Source organism: Phoca vitulina, unplaced genomic scaffold (assembly GCF_004348235.1).
Source record: "Phoca vitulina isolate PV1807 unplaced genomic scaffold, GSC_HSeal_1.0 scaffold61, whole genome shotgun sequence".
NCBI classification, from domain to species: Eukaryota; Metazoa; Chordata; class Mammalia; order Carnivora; family Phocidae; genus Phoca; species Phoca vitulina.
The window spans coordinates 6,953,456-6,965,420 of record NW_022589764.1 but is presented as its reverse complement, the minus strand read 5'-3'; the positions used below and the strand labels follow the sequence as shown (position 1 = coordinate 6,965,420).

The following is an 11,965-nucleotide window of genomic DNA, read 5'->3' as shown; positions in this document are numbered from 1 at the left end:
TTTAGGATTTTCCAGTGGGAAGTGAGGCCTTTCTGTCTAGTGTTTCACATGCAGTACCATAGCTTGATAAAGTCATGGCCATTCTCACAACAGAGAATGAACCCAACAGGAAGGACTTCAGAAGGTCCTACAGAGTCTGGATTCATCAACATTCTGTGTGAAACATCAGAAAAAGGAACTTCCAGGGTTCCCCTTGCGGTGATGACACTCTGCTGCTGATGGAGCTCACCTTCCTCCAAACATGGCGCCATGACCGTTGTGCCTAACTCCAAACACAAATGCCTCCAATGCTTCCGGGTCTATCAGATTCCCACCAAATTCTTCCGCAAAAGGGAGAGTCCCACAGTCCTAGATTTGTTGGCCATGAAAACCTTTTCTAAGGTTCAAAACAGATTCTGACCTCTGATCCCAACAGATACAGTTGAACATTACCATGAGTGCATTAGAAATTCTTGTGGTAACTTAGTTATGGCAAAAAAAACAACAAAAAAAATACAGATAGGAGAAATAAAATAGGGAAATAAAGAAGTGACCTAGGGCAGTGTTCAGAAAGAAAAGAAGGAAAACCCAAATCAACTTAACATGGTAGAAAGGAGGACTTCACAACTGTTATTTCAGAGACTAAAAAAAAAGATGAAATAATAGATACTGTGATAAACATATTCAATACAGTATAAGGAAAAAATTGTATAGCTTTGTGAGCTTCCATATAAAGTTCAAGAGATGGGCAACTTCTGAAAGGATTTGGAAGGGTCAGTCTGATTCCATCTGGGAAAAGCTTTCTTCATCCTGGCTTGGTCTTGGGTATTGCTAGATAGATGGGAAATGTGTCTTGCACCCCAGGGGAGCAGTTTCTGTGCCAAGACACCAAGTCCCCCGTGACCACACTGCAATGACCTGAAGGAGATACTCTGTCACTGATAACTGCATTCTAAGAACTCTGAGATCAGTAAACGTTGACCCGATAAAAAATTAATTACTTAAGTAAAATAATGTGTACATAACACCCCTAATCATCTGTACACATGAAAATGTTCAGTCTTTCAAGTGTTATTAAACAACAATAACAACAACAACAACAACAACAACAACAACAATTCTTATGGGGCACCTGGGTGGCTCATTTGGTTAAGTGTCCAACTCTTGATCTCAGCTCAGGTCTTGATCTCAGGGTGGTGAGTTCAAGCCCTGCACTGGGCTCCACCCTGGTGCGGAGCCTATTTAGAAAAATAATTCCCTAACGCAGGCTCCCTGGAGTGCTGGAAACCTGGCTGATTTTCAGGGCCCTGGGCACCGGCCCGGGATGAGAACCGGCTGCATTGAGGCCAACTTGGCTTCAAGAACTAGGAGCTCTCCATGTTGGTGAATGCTCTCTTAAAACTGCCCATGGACGTTCTTCTGAAATGGTGCCGTGAACCCCACTGCATGAGCCTTAACAAGAATTTGACAGGATTTCCTTTACAGGACAAGCTTTCACCAGCAGCTCTGAGCCCTGGAAGGAACTTTGGGGCAGGAGAAAGGCCTGCATAGAAGGCTGTGTCTGCTTTGCTCTGCTTCGTGGTTCACTTCTGTTAAGTTCTGTACCTGGGTTACAGCAGGTGCGTGCGTGCGTGCGTGTGTGTGTGTGAATGCGTGCACGTGTGTGTCCTTCCTGTCAACCTGTAAGCTACCTGCAATGATACAGGCCACAGTTTGGAAGTGCAGAGAACATGTCATTTCTTATTTTGTTTACATAATTTCTTGCCTCCTTTCAATACCTCCCATTTCTCGCAGGGAAACAAAGCAAACAAACCAACAGAACCCAACTAAAAGGCCCATCGAGTGTAAACCTTAGATGCACACAATACTTTTAACCATTCTGTGGGTACTGCTCAGCCTTCCAGTTTACTTCTGACCAGGTATTCTCATCTGCTATCGTCTTCCGTTAGGTCCTGGTGATACCTGATTGGCTGTCTGATTGCTGGGCTCCCTGCTGGCTTCTGAGCTGAGGCCTGAGCTGGTAGATTTGTGGTGGGACCTGCAACCTCAAGAGCCATTCCCATGGGGCATAGTCCCCGAGGCCCTGCTTCTCCTCCATCTCACTTCTCCTCCATCTAAGAGCCCATAGTGCCCTCCATGCAACCCCTTTGTGCCCTCTGCAGCCTGGCCTCATCCCACCACCACTGACTCAGGGCCAGCCCTGTGGATCTCAGCTCAGGGCTGGGATTGGAAAACTCCCTGGCTGACCACTCTGCTCAGTACTCCTAAGTAGGCTGGACCATCTCATGTTGGTTCAAAGGACCCCACTCGGCTGCTCCCTGCAGAGCCCACGCATTCTGCATCCCTTCCTGCTGGAACTTCGTGAAGTAGGCTCAGCACCTACATCAGGTTGACCATTTGGCCAGATCCTTCTTGCTCTTCTTCTATCATCCTCCTTCAGAGGGAAGGAGGTAGGCTTTCTTTTGCATCTCCTCTCTGAGAGCCTTTTTCTGCCAAACTGAACAAAGTCCCAATGCTCAGCAGAGAGAGATGGTAAGACTCTCTTCTCTCTTCACTTTAGGAAATGGTTTAACCTGCAAGTCAGGTGTAGGCCATTTGAATGGCAGGCAAAAAAAAAAAAAAAAAAAAATAAATCAATCAAATCCACAAAGCCTGAATTTCAAGCCTAGTATCTTGCCAAAGAGGGCACATACCTGGCAATAAGCCTTTTGACTCTCCTTCAAGGTGTGAGAAGTTTGAATGGAATATGGCTCAAGGATAAAATGCATTGGTTTTATATTTGTAGAATACCGTGTTTCATTACAAATGCTTTATAGGGTCTTGCAGGAGAAAACAAGACCAAGCAACAAAGAAATATATAATTTAGCACCTATAATGGACAAAGAGAACCATTTCCTAAAGAACAGGTTTTCCATCACAAATTAGGTAGTAATCATATTTTGAATATCATCTGTATGTTTGACTCGGCCTGCACAATTAGAATGTTGGTTGCCACTTGTACATGCATTTGGATTTGCCAGTAATTCTCCTGTCCTCTTTTCAACCTACCACTACTAATTTATGTTGACCCTCAAAAAAGAAAATGAGGACTTGAATGTCGGGGCATGTGACTTGCATTCTAGGACATATTGTAACTTCCAGAGCACTGACTCAGCAATCTAATGGTTTAGGCTTCATACTCCTGACAGCTGTTTATTTCTTTCAATGTAATTTCAGAGGAAAATATCCAGAAGGGATTTGCTGCCCTAGATCTATCAGAAAACATATTTTAAGATATTCCGTAGTTTTATAATACAAAAATTGAACACTAAACAATCATATCATAAAAGGGTTATAATTTCAGGAGCAGTTTATCTAAAATCACGCAGAAAGGTGTTTAAAGCACACACCTGAAACTTTGCAGAGATTTAATGAGATAATGCATGGGAACCATAAAAGCTAAGAAATGTTTCCAATACCATTTGGAGGCAATCAGGGAATAATAGAATTTGAAAGAAACTTCAAGATTATCTGGCTCAGATCTCTGTTTTCTGCACCTAGAAAAGTTTACTTGACTTTTAGTTAGAATAAGTAGGTCTGCTCAAAGGTCAGAAATCCTTGGGATCACAGTCAGTGACTACAAAAGGAAACCATATATACATATATAATGGAATATTATGTAACCATGAAAAAGAATGAAAGCTTGCCATTTGCAACAACATGGATAGATCTTTCTTTTTTCTTTCTTTCTTTCTTCCTTTCTCTTTCTTTCTCCCTTCCTTCCTTCTTCCTCACTCTCTTCCTTCCTCTCTTCCCCTCTCCCTCCCTCCCTCCCTCTTCCCTCCATTCTCTTTCTCCCTCCCTTCTTTCTCTCTCTCTCTTCCTCTCTTTCTCTCTTCCTCTTTCTTCCTTCTTTTCTTTCTTTCTTTCTTCCTTCCTTCTTCCTTTCCAGTTTAGCTCTTCTATTTTTTTAAAAATTTTTATTGTTATGTTAATCACCATACATTACATCATTAGTTTTTGATGTAGTGTTCCATGATTCATTGTTTGTGTATAACACCCAGTGCTCCATGCAGAGCGTGCCCTCTTTAACACCCATCACCAGGCTAACCCATCCTCCCACCCCCCTCCCTCCAGTTTAGCTCTTTTAATCAGCCAGCCAGCTTGCTAGCAACAAGGGACAGTTTCTGTTGAGGAAGGTCCTATGGAGCAGGAATGTGGTCACCAGTGACCTCTGTCTTATCCAGAGCTGCAGTAGAAAGTTGCTTGTTCATTTTTGCTTTAGCCTAGTTGTAATTCCCGGAATCAAAATAGTTTTGCCTGTTCTGCAATTGTCTTCTTAAGAAATCTGAACCTCCAGGCTTTTGCCCAGATGGGGATTTTGCTTTTAATTTTGCTTCTTCAGCTTTCTCTGGACTAGTCACTTCATCTTCTGTTTCCTTCTGCTTCTCCACGGAGGCTGCCTCAGGGACTTCTGTGGACATACGGCTCCTTCTTACCCCACTTCTCCGGCTCTGCCAACATGGATGGATCTTGAAGTCTTTATTAAATAGGTCAGGCCGATGAAGACAAATATTCTATGATCTCACTTGTATGTGAAATCTAAAACAAAGCAAAAAAAAGAAACAAAACCTAAAAGCAAACTACTAGATGCAGAGAACACACCGGGGGTTGCCAGAGGTGGATGGTGTGGCGTGAGTGAAATGGGTGAAGGTGGCCAAAAGATACCAACTTCCTCTTATAAAATAAGTCACGGGGGTGTAATGTACAGCATGGTGACTATAGTTAATAATACTGCATTGTATATTTGAAAATTGCTAATAGAGTAGATCTTAAAAATTCTCATCACAAGAAAAAAAATTTGTAACTCTGCGTGGTAATGGATGTTAACTAGACTTATTGTGGTGATCATTTTGTAATGTATACAAATATTGAATTATTATATTACACCTGAAATGAATATAATGTTATATGTCAATTATACCTCAATTAAAATAAATCCCAATTCTTAATTCCTGGTATATAGGAAAGCAATTGACTCAAAATTCATATATTAAGCTTATGCCCTGCAATCTTCCTACAATCACTAGTTTGTTCTAGGAATTTGTTTTGTTGTTGTTGTTAATTAATTGAGGTTTTCCTACATAAATAATCATGTCATCTGTAAACAAAGACAATTTTATTTCTTCCTTTCCAATCTGCATACTTTCTATTTTTCTTTTTCATCTTATTGCATCAGTGAGGGCTTCCAGTATGTTGTTGAATAGGAGTGGGAAGAGGGGACATTTATGGTTTTTTCCCCTATCCTGGGGGGAAAAGCATCTAGTTTCTCACCATTGAGTATTATGTAGCATTTTTATAGATATTCTTTATCAGTTTGAGGAAGTTCCCCTCATTCCTAGTTTGCTGAGAATTTTTATCTTGAATGGATGTTGGATTTTGTCAGATGCTTCTTCTGCATCTATTGATACGATCATGTTTTTTTCTTCTTTAGCCTGTTGATGTGATAGATTACATTAATTGATTTTCAAATACTGAACCAGTATTGTATTCTGGAATAAATGCCAGTTGATCATGGTGTATAATTCTTTCTATACATTGTTGAATTTGACTTGCTATTTTTTTTTAGTATTTTTGCATGTATGTTCATGAGGGATGTTGATCTGTAATTTTACATCCTCAAAGTATCTTTGTCTAGTTTTGGTATTAACGTCATGCTGGTTTCATAGAACGAGTTAGGAAGTGTTCTCTTTGCTTTGATTTTCTGGAATAGATTATAGAGTATTGATATCACTTCTTACTTAAATGATTAATAGAATTCACCCATGAAACCATTTGAGTTGGATGCTTTCTGTTTTGAAGTTTATTTATGAATTCAACTTCTTTAATAGATGTAGAACTATTCAGATATCTATTTCTCATTGTGTGAGTTTTGGTAGATTTTGTCTTTCAAGGAGTGGGTCCATTTCATCTAAGTTGTCAAATATCTGAGCATAATACTTTTTAATTTGTGTATAACTAACACACAGTGACAAATTAGTTTCAGGTGTACAATATAATGATGCAACAATTCTATACATTTCTCTGTGTTCATCAAGATAGGTGTACTCTTAATCCCTGTATCTATTTCACCCATCCCTCTACTCACCTCCCTTCTGGCAACCCCCAGTTTGTTCTCTGTATTGAAGAGCCTATATTTTTCTTTGTCTTTTTTTCTCCAATTAATGGATAAAGAAGATGTGTGTATATATCCATTCATCTATCAATGGGCACTTGGGTTGCTTCCATATTTTGGCTATTATAATAATGCTGCAATAAACATAGGGGTGCATATATCTCTTTGAATTAGTGTTTTCATTTTCTTCGGGTAAATACCCAGTACGGAATTACTGGGTCATATGGTAATTCTATTTAAAAAATTTGTAGGACCCTCCGTACTGTTTTTCACAGTGGCTGCACCAATTTACATTCCCATCAATAGTGCATGAGGGTTCCTTTTCTCCACATTATCACTAATTACTGTTATTTCCTGTCTTTTTGATTCTAGCCATTCTAACAGGTGTATGGTGTTATCTCATTGTGGTTTTGATTTGTTTGTATTTTTCTGTTAATTACTGATGTTGAGCATTTTTTTCATGTATCTATCGGCTATCTCTTTGTCTCCTTTGGACAAATGTCCATTCAGATCCTTTGCCCACTTTGATTGGATTATTTGTTGTGTGTGTATGTGTGTGTGTGTGTGTGTGTGTATTGAGTTACATAAGGTGCATAGGTTCTTTATATATTTTGGATATTAAGCCCTTATCAGATATACCACTTGCAAATATCATCCAGGTTGCCTTTTCCTCTTATCTACTTTAAAGTGTATAGTTCAGCAATTCTAAGTATATTCACACTGTTTTGAAACAAATACTCAGAAATTTTCATTTTGCCAATCTGAATCCTTTGATGCACAAAGTTTGAAGTTTGATGTGGTCCCATTTGTCTATTTTTGCTTTGGTTGCCTGTGCTTTTGTTGTTGTATCCAAGAAATCATTGTCAAACCCAGTGCCATGAAGTTTTCCCTATGTCTTCTTCTAGAAATTTTATAGTTTTATGTCTTACATTTAAGTCTTTAATCCATTTTGAGTTAACTTTTGTATGTGGTGTAATATTGTGACTTATAATAAATATGTATTTGGTTTTCATCTCCTTTCCTAACAGGAAGCTACTAAAATCCTTGGCATTTCCTAAGTGGTAAGAGTGATAAAGGTGAATGGTGCATCTTTTGTTTTTTATAAAAAACCCCTTTCAACCACACCTGAGCTTCTGTTAATGAGATGATTTTTGGAAAACCTCTAAGGATGGGACGGGTACTGTTTGCCAGGGGAATCAACCGTGTGATCAGAGGATTAGAACTGTCAGCCCTATCTCTTGACCTCCAAGGAAGGGAAAGGGGCTAGAGATTAACTTAATCAACCATGGACAAATGATTTAATCAATCCTGGCTATGTAATAAAGCCTCCATAAAAATTCTAACTGAAAGGGTTTGGAGAGCATCCGGTTTGGTGAACACATGGACGTAGGTACTAGAAGTGTAGTGTGCCTGGAGAGGGCATGGAAGCTCCACAACCCTCCCCACATACCAGTCCTATGCATCTATTCCAACGGGCTGTTCCTGAGTTGTATGCTTTATAATAAACTGGTAAATAAAAGCAAGTGTTTCCCTGAGTTCTGTGAGCCGCTCTAGCCAATTACTGAACCTGAGAAGGGGATCATGGGAAACTTCAATTTACAGCCAGTTAGTCAGAAGCATAGGTGATAACTTGGAGTTGTGACTGGTGTATGAGGTGTGAGACTGAGCCCTTAACTTGTGGGGTCTGTGCTAACTACAGGCAGTTAGTGCCAGAACTGAGGTAAGTTGTAGGACACCAATCAATCAGCATCTGCTGAGAACTGGAGAATTGGCTGGTGTGGAAAAACCAATACATTGGGTGGCTGGCCAGAAGTGTTGTGGGTGAGAGTAGTTGAGAAAAAAAACAAAGGGGTGTTTTAATGGTATAAGATAAGGGTTCATTCTTTTGCATATAGATATCCAGTTTTCCAACACCATTTGTTGAAGAGATTATCCTTTCCCCATGAAGTGGTCTTGGCACTCTTGTTGAGGATCTTGTTGAACATATATGTAAAGGTATATTTCTGGGATTTCTATTCTATTTTAGAGGTCTCTTTGTCTGTCTTTATGCCAATACCATGCTATTCTGATTACTATACCTTTGTACTACATTTGGAAATCAGGAAGTGGGACTCCTCTAACTTTTTCCTTCATTTTTTCAAAATTGTTTTTGCTATTCAGGATCCCTTGAGATTCCATATGAATTTTAAAATAAAATTTTCTATTTCTGCAAAAAAAATGCCATGGGATTTAGATAGGGGTTGCATTGAATCTGTAGATCATTTTGGATAGTAGGGACATCTTAACAATATTAAGTCTTCCAATCCATCAACATAGGATGTCTTTCTATGTATGCTCACTCCATTTTGTGTCTTCTTTAACTTTTTTCAGCAATGCTTTGTAATTTTCAGTGTATAAGTCTTTTGCCTCAGGTTTATTCCTAAATATTTTATTCTTTTCAGTGCTATTGTAATTGAATTGTTGAATTCATTTATTAGTTCTAACAGGTTTGTTTATTTGTTTGCTTTTTGATGGAGTGTAGGGTTTTCTACATATAAAATCATGTCATCTTTAAACATAGATAATTTTCTTCTCTTCCAATTTGAATGCCTTTTATTTTTTCCCTTGCCTCATTGCTCTAGCTAGGATTTTCAATAGTATGTTCAATAGATGTGGCAAAAGCTTTGCTTAGAGGAACAGCTTTCCATCTTTCACCATTGATTATGATGTTAGCTATAGGATTTTCATAAATGGCCTTTATTATATTGAGGTAGTTTCTTTCTATTCTTCATTTATTGAGTTTTTTTTTTTAATCATGAAAAGGTGTTACATTTTGTCAAATGCTTTTTCTGCATCAATTGAGATGATCATGTGCTTTCTGTCCTTTCTGTTAATGTGGAGTATTACATTGATTTTCATATGTTGAACCATCCTTGCATTCCAGGAATAAACCCATTTGGTTATTGTATAATCCTCTTAATGTGCTGGTGAATTTCATTTGCTAGTATTTTTTAAAAATATTATTTATTTATTTATTTGAGAGAGAGAGAGAGAGACAGAGATAGCAAGGGAGAGCGTGATCGGGGAGGAGAGGGAGAAGCAGGCCCCCCCACTGAGCAGGAAGCCTGATGTGGGGCTTGATCCCAGGAACCTAGGATCATGACCTGAGCTGAAGGCAGACGCCCAACCGACTGAGCCACCCAGGTGCCCCATTTTGCTAGCATTTTTAATGAAGATTTTTGCATCAGTATTTATCAAGGACATTGCTTTGTAGTTTTCTTGTAGTGCCTTTATCTGGCTTTAGTATAGGGCAATGTGAGCCTCATAGAATGAGTTAGAAAGTTTTTTCTCCTTTTCAAATTCTTGGAAGAGTTTCAGGAGGATTGGTGTTAATTCCTTCTTAACTGTTTGTAGAATTCTTCAGTGAACTTATCTGGTCAAGGGCTTTTTCTTTGCTGTGAAGTTTTTGGTTACTGATTTAACTCCTGACCAGATACTGTTCAAATTTCTTATTTCTTCATGATTCATTCTTTTTGTGAGCTGTGTGATTTTAGGGATTTATACATTTCTTCTAGGCTATCCAATTTGTTGGCATAGAATTTTTCATAGTATTCTTTGATAATCCTTTTAATTCCTGTAACATCAGTTTTCACGTCTCTTCTCTCATTTCTGATTTAAGTTTTTTTTAGCCTTTCTTTCTTAGTTAATCTAGCTAAGGGTTTGTCAATTTTGTTGATAAAAAAACCAACTCTTAGTTTCACTGATTTTTTTTTTTTGCTATTATTTTCTGTTTTCTATTTTGTTTATCCCCACTCTGATCTTTCCTACTGCTACCTTTGGGCTTAGTTTGTCCTTTTTATAGTTATTTTATGTGTAAAGTTAGGTTATTTATCTGAGATCTTTCTTCTTTTTTATTTTTATTTTATTTTTTTATTTTAGAGAGAGAGAGAGAGAGAGAAAGAGAGAGAGAGCAAGCACGTGCAAGTGGGGGAGCAGAGGGAGAGGGAGAGAGAATCTTAAGCAGGCTCCATGTCCAACAGGGAACCTGGCAGTGCTCAATCTCATGACCCTGAGATCATGACCTGAGCCAAAATCAAGAGTCAGATGCTTAACCAACTGAGCCACCCAGGTGCCCTGCTTCTTCTTTTTTAATATAAACATTTTAGCACTTCCTTCTTCATATTGCTCTTGCTGCATCCCTTAAGTTTTAGTATGTTGTATTTTCATTTTCATTTGTCTCAAAATATTTTATAATTTCCCTTGAGACTTTTTCTTTGACCCATTAATTGTTTAAGAGTGTGCTGTTTAATTTCCATGTATTTGTGGATTTTCCAGTTTCCCCTGTGTTATTGGCTTCTAGTTTCATTCCATTATGATTGGAAAAGATACTTGGTATGATTTCAGTCTTCTTGAATTTGTTAGGACTTGTTTTGAGGCCTAACTTCATATTAGTATACCCACCCCTGCTCTCTTTTTGTTATTATTTCTCACATATTTTGATGCTTTCTTTTTAGGTACATTTACATTAAGAATTGTTATGTCTTTTGGATAATTGACCCCTTTATCATTTTGATCCCTTTTACCTCTGAAAATTTTCCTTGCTGTCCTGTCTGCTTCGTGTGAAATTAATGTAGCTACTCCAGCTTTCTTAGTGTTAGCATGGTATGTTTTTCTCCATTCTTTTTCTTACCTATTTTTTATTATGGTAAAATATACATAACATAAAACTTGCCATTTTAAATGTACAATTCAGTGGCATTAAATACATTCACAATGTGCAACCATCACCACTGTTTCCAGAAATATTTCATCACAGAAACATTGATCACAGAAGCTCTGTGCCCATTAAACAATAACTTCTCATTATTCTTTCCCATCAACCCCTAATAATTTTTTTTACACTTTTTGTCTTTGTGAATTTGCCTATTCTAGGTATTTCAATGTTATGGATTCAATTTTTATGTTCCCTCAAAATTTATATGTTAAATCCTACTTCCCAGGGGCGCCTGGGTGGCTCAGTCGTTAAGCGTCTGCCTTCGGCTCAGGTCATGATCCCAGGGTCCTGGGATCGAGCCCCACATCGGGCTCCCTGCTCCACAGGAAGCCTGCTTCTCCCTCTCCCACTCCCCCTGCTTGTGTTCCCTCTCTCGTTGTGTCTCTCTCTGTCAAATAAATAAATAAAATCTTTAAAAAAAAGATAAATCCTACCTCCCAGGGCGATGGTATTAGGAGGGAGAGACTTTGGGAGGTGATCAGGATTAGATGAGATCATATAGGTGGAGCCTGCATGAATGAGATTAGTGCCCATATGAGAGTCATGAAAGAGCTTGCTTACCCTTCTCTGCTCTCTACCACATGAAGATACAATAAGAAGTCAGAAGTCTGCAACCTGGAAGATGGCTCTTATCAGAAACCAACCATGCTGGCACCCTGATCTCAGACTTTCCAGCCTCCAAAACGTGAAGGCTGAAAAACACATTTCCCTTGTTTATAAGCCACCTAGTTTATGATACTTTGTTACAGCAGCCAGACCTAACTGAGACACTGACATAAGTGGAATCATATAGTATTTGTCCTCTTCTGTCTGGCTTATTTCACTTAGGAAGTTTTCAGTGTCATACCACGTATCAGAATTTCATTCCTTTTTAAGGCTGAATAATATTTCATTGTATGTATTTATCACATTAAGAAAATCCATTTGTCTCTTGATAGATGTTTGGGTTTTTCTACGTTTTGGCTATTGTGAATAATGCTATGAATATTGGTATACGAATATTTGTTTGAGTTCCTGCTTTCAATTCTTTTAGGTATATACCTAGAAGTGGAATTGCTGGATCAAATGGTAATTATATA

At 38.4% G+C, this 11,965-nt stretch overlaps 1 pseudogene; it reads right to left on the bottom strand.

Moving 5' to 3' along the window:
• Window positions 1–4,109: 4,109 nt before the first annotated feature.
• On the bottom strand, window positions 4,110–4,442 carry LOC116623838 (annotated as a pseudogene).
• Between the last annotated feature and the right edge of the window lie 7,523 nt (window positions 4,443–11,965).